The sequence below is a fragment of the Mus caroli genome, chromosome 1, assembly GCF_900094665.2.
Source record: "Mus caroli chromosome 1, CAROLI_EIJ_v1.1, whole genome shotgun sequence".
Classification (NCBI taxonomy): domain Eukaryota; kingdom Metazoa; phylum Chordata; class Mammalia; order Rodentia; family Muridae; genus Mus; species Mus caroli.
In genome coordinates, this window is record NC_034570.1 from 180,656,213 (window position 1) to 180,661,651 (window position 5,439).

The window sequence follows — 5,439 nt, forward strand, 5'->3', positions numbered from 1 at the left end:
GTGCACACAGCCCCCTCGTGCACACAGCCCCCTGGTCAGCTCTAACAGCCCCCTCGCCAGCACACAGCCCCCTCGTGCACACAGCCCCCTCGCCAGCTCTAACAGCCCCCTCGCCAGCACACACTGCTCACCTTCCTGAAGCCACTTTACCACGAGGCTGCGCCTCCTCCCGCTGCAGCAGCTCCGGCTGTGCAGACCCCTGGACTAGACTGCTTAGGCTAACTGCAGGAAAACACAGGGTCTTCCCAGTGATGGTCTCCTTGTTAAGGAAGAGGGTAAAGCAAAAAGCACGCTCGCTCTCTCGCTCGCTCTCGCTCTCTCGCTCTCTCGCTCGCTCTCGCTCTCTCCTCTCTTTCCTGTTTACTCCTGGCCCTCCCACCCACACCTGCAGGAGAGAGGCCTGGATACTAAACTCAGTTCCAGCAGCACTGTCACCTCAGTGCTGTCTCGGGACATTTCATACAGAAGACCCTGCGATAAAACCATACTAACTGAATAAGCAAATGAATTACTGTGCTCCAGCAGTACAGGGTGGGACTAAACACACAGTGGTCTCCCCCTTATCCACAAAGATTAAGTTCTACACATCCAGTGAACATCCAAAGTCTCCAAAAGAGACAGGTCTACGTAAAGCTGCTGCTATACCATAAACAGTCAGTATGCCAGCCAAGAAAAGGTCCAAGTGAATGATGGCCAGGCAGGCACATAACACACATATTAGACAAAAGGATGGCTTGTGTCCTAGGCAGGGTGACACAGGACTTCAGGACTTGACTTAGAAGGGCATACATTTATACTTGCTAATTGTGACTTTCTCCAGTTTTCTATTTATTTTCAAACTGGAGTGGGGGTAAGGGGACTATATCTTGACAGCTAGGGGTGACTCTCTTGCCCCTCCCTATACCTGGGTGCCTCTCTCCTAAAAAGCTACAAACAAATGCATAAGATGTGCAGTTGGAGACCACAGTCTCTGTCATTGAAATGTACACAAAAGGACCCTAGCAGAACTAAGCAACATGGTCACACTAAAAGGGGAAATGACATTTTGACATAATTTTGCTTGAAATTGTCAAAACAGTATCAACAAGAAATGCAGGCATTCTAAGAAATTGTAAACAACAAGTAAGCAGGACGAGCGCTGCCAACTGTTTCTCCTACCTGCCAGGCACAGGTGTGAGAGATGATGCCTTTTTCAATGGTTTGTAAGAGCACAGGAGGCATGCCCTGTGTCTGGCAGTTCTTCAATGACACTCACTTCTGTGGTCACCCACTGCAGCATGACAGCTGCTGAGAAAAGGCAGGGTCACACTCAAACGAGAACCAACCGGAGACTGAACTGAGCAGTTTACACAGAGCAATGCTTGGTCATGAACTCACAACAATCTGCGAGTTACAGATAACAGCTCTTAATGCGAGGCGGCACAGAAGAATGCTAAAACTTGCTGGGCAGTGGTGGCGCACGCCTTTAATCCCAGCACTTGGGAGGCAGAGGCAGGCAGATTTCTGAGTTCGAGGCCAGCCTGGTCTACAGCCTGTGATCCAGGACAGCCAGGACTACACAGAAAAACCCTGTCTCAAAAAACCAACCCCCCCCCAAAAAAAAAGAATGTTAAAACTTTCTCAGAGAGCCTTCGAGCCTGTCAGTGCTAAAGCAGTAGTTTCCAAACAGCTAGACAGTCAGTTTCCACTTGAGGTTTTGGGTTTATTTTTTATTTAATTTGACTTACATTATTCCTGGATATTTACACTTCTTCTTATCTGAATCAATGATTTCTTCAGTAATCACAGGATTAACCCAGTCCTTTGAAGTGAACGTTTGTAAACTGTATTGCTGAAGACATAAAATGTGCTCGAGCTGCTGACAGAGGTCGTCTCCTCAGCCTGGGGGGCTCTCTGTCCCCAGCTTGTGCAGCACAGCAGCTGTGCCGCACACACACGCACAGGAATGAAAATATTTAGATGAGGAGCCGCCCACTTAGTTTATTTTCCATATGACTTTCCTGTAATTATTTTGTAAACTGTTCACACAACAATACATAAAAACATCTGCAAAAACAGGTAATTAATGTGTCAAGCCACACTAATGCATTTTTTATGGTGTCCATGCTTCGTCAACTGTAATTATAACTCTTTTTTAAGCAGATGATGATGTGTTTGTTGCAATGTGCAAGTGGTGATTTCAGATGCTCTGTTTCCTGCTCATACACTCTGAATATCAAACTCCACAGCGACTTTACCATCAGTGCTTTACCTAGCTTTTTGCTGAAGCACAAAAGCACTGCTCTTTTTCCAAGCTATAATTTCCAGTCAACATTTTTGTCATTAAAATGTGAAACTCTCAGCATAAAAGCTGACATGAAAATAGTGAAAAATTCAAGGAGCACACGCTGGCAAACTGTATCTTGACTTTCTTCCTCTGCCTGTGACCCTCTAGGAACTGCAGCACTGTAGCTCATAGAAAACAGACAGCAAAACCTCCCCATGCTCATGGTCAACAGCTTAGAGACTGTTCCTCTTCTTAATGACACAGCAGCCCCTCAGACACACCCCGCACACACCGGGCTGACCCACAGGGACCGTAGTACCCTCGCTGCTGTCACCGTAACTAACCCTGCTCCCTAATAGTAAACTAATTGCAGACAGACAGACAGTCCTGATGAGCCAAGGCATGTGACCTCCTAAAATTACAAAATAAGCACAATGCTAGACAGTCTTTCCCAACTCCTTCTCCCCATTAGAAACAAAAGGACAATAAAAACAGCTGGATGTGGTAGCTCACCCCTATAATCTCAGCCCTACCCTCCAACAAGAAGAGAGTGAATTCACCACCAGCTTGACTCAATGTGTTATCTTTAGGTTGCTGTCAAACCTGACGACCTGAGTTGTCCCTGGGGCCCACAGGAGGAGCCAGTTGCCCTCTGATCTGCGTATTTACATCATGGCACACAAGTGTACCGTGTGTGTGTGTGTGTGTGTGTGTGTGTGTGTGTGTGTGTGTGTGTGTCTGTGTCTCTGTGTGTGTGTCTGTGTGTGTGTCTTGTATGTGTGTAAGAACACACAAAAAGCAAATATGCATACACTTTAAAAAAAAAAAAAACACAAAGGGGAACAGCCAAAGCATGAGCAGAGCTCAGCTCCAGGCCTGAATGATCAGAACATCACACACAAGACTGCTAGAGACACAGAGAGTCCCATGCTGGGGTCCAGACTTAACTACTTGATAGAAACCTGTGATAACGAGCTACTATGTACTTCAATGAACTATTACTGTGACATTGTTTCTCCAGAATATGAGTGACTGCTGGACCACAGAAATCTAGTAACATCCTGTTTCCATAAAGATCAGAAATATTACATCCAAGCAATTGACAGCTGCCCAGTTGCCAACACTTGTCTTACAGCAAGAGGGACTTACAGATGGAGTCCAAATAAAGAAAACAGAGTCCAGTTCCAGGGCTGCTAGAGCAGGTACACAAGACAAGGAAGAAAAGGGGACAGGGCACTGTGTGAAAGCCAGAAGATCCCAGGCTCCCTGGGACATCTACGTAACAAGATCTTCATGTAACAACACGCATAACTGATACATTTCAATGGCTGGACTCTGCATACTTTTGCTGTTGGCTGCTAGCCACAATCGTCACGATTCAACTCATTCTCGCCCTCTTCAAGAAGCACTTCTCCGTGAGCCATCTCCTCCTTGCACCAAGCACCTACTTCTATGGGGAAAACGCAAGCATTTCCAGAGAATACCTTCTGTTCCAGATGCTCCATTAGAACAAAATGATGCACCACAGACCACTCAGGTTTAAGGGCCTGCAGACAAGACAGACGCCTTGGTGACTGACAGCACAGGAGTCCATCCACCATGGAAACAAGCAGAGGTGTGTAGTGGCAAGAGGTTGGAAAAGGGCTTCTGGTCTGAGCAGAACTGAGGGAAGGCTTCCTCCACTGACCAGAGTCAACCAGGAAGATGAGGACATATCCCAAGCACAGCAGCAGGAGGATGGGGACATATCCAAGCACAGCAGCAAGGGCTCAGTGTTTCTAAGGAAACATAAAAATCCCTGTGGCTGAAGCTGAGCAGATGATGGGGCCTGACTTCAGGTAAGCCTGGGAGGGAGACAGAAGGCACGGGGCATAGCCTGTGGCCACAGTAATCGAATGCACCCGAAAATCAGTGAGTCCTTTGGTAGCGCACTCAGAAGGCCTGAGATAAGGCTCAGTAGATAGACCACTTGCTGTGTAAACTCAGAGACCTGAGTGAAAATCCCACAGAAAATTAAATCATTTGACTGAAGCTCACTATAATTCCAGCACTCCAGAGTCAAGCCAGAGGATCCCTAAGGCAAGCTGGCCAGCTAAACAAGTCAATTCAACAACTCCAGGTTCAGAGCAAGACCGTGCTTCTATAAATCAGATGGAGAGAGAGTAAGGACATCAGCCTCTGGCCTGTGCACACATGAGCCTCACCTCCCCCCCACACACACACACACACGCAAACATATGCATGCATTCACACAGATCACACAGGAAGAGAAAGGATGGGTTACATTCAATAAAAACAGACGTTGTAAAAATAATTATGAAGTTGTTCTTAAAGAGATGACAGAGGGTAAGCTTCCAGAATGTTGGGGAGTCACTTAGCAAAGCTTCCCATGAATAAAACCATACAAAATGACCCAAAGCATCAATTCTAGACATTGATGGGAACAGAGTGTGAGTCTGTGTGTGTGTGTGTGTGTGTGTGTGTGTGTGTGTGTGTATGTGTGTGTGTGTGTGTGTGTCTGTGTGAATCTGCAGCAAGAAAAGCAAAGGTCTGTGATATTTCAACATGAAGTTACTTCTATCTGCTCCCCAGCCTAATGCAATGGAATGGTAGCTGTGAGGACCCAGCTACCTTGAATCTCCTCTGAAGCTTCATGGGAGTGAGAGCTGAAATCAACATCAAGAAACAAGACAACCATGGTGTGCCCCATATGCTCCCAAATTGTCCTGGGGTCTTAAAAGCTGCACACTTGCACAAGAAAGACCAGGGTCTGCTCATCCTCACAAATGGGTGGTCCTTCACAAGGAGAAAGCAAAAGCCATGGAAGACCTGCAGAGTGTCTTACCTGTGACACTTCAGGGCACAGCTAAGAACAGAAAGTGACACAGAACAGAACAAAAGACAGCAGTGACAGCTGCCCATTGATGATGAGAAGGACTGTGGAGTTGCTGTAGAATCCAACATGACAAGCGTTGAGTATCAAAGAAAATAGGAGACACACACACACACATACACATGTATACACAAACACATAGCACATATACATGCACACACATGCACACACAAACATACTCACGAATGAAACTCAAGAAGAATGAAGACCAAAGTGTGGACACTGTGCACCTTCTTAGAATTGGGAACAAAACACCCAGGGAAGGAGTTACAGAGACAAA

The 5,439-nt window shown here is 46.5% G+C and overlaps 1 protein-coding gene across 4 annotated transcripts in view; it reads right to left on the reverse strand.

Annotated features, from left to right (window-relative positions):
• Rps6kc1 (ribosomal protein S6 kinase C1) overlaps window positions 1–5,439 on the reverse strand; it is a 140,536-nt gene that overhangs the window by 75,355 nt on the left and 59,742 nt on the right. The window lies entirely within an intron of this gene.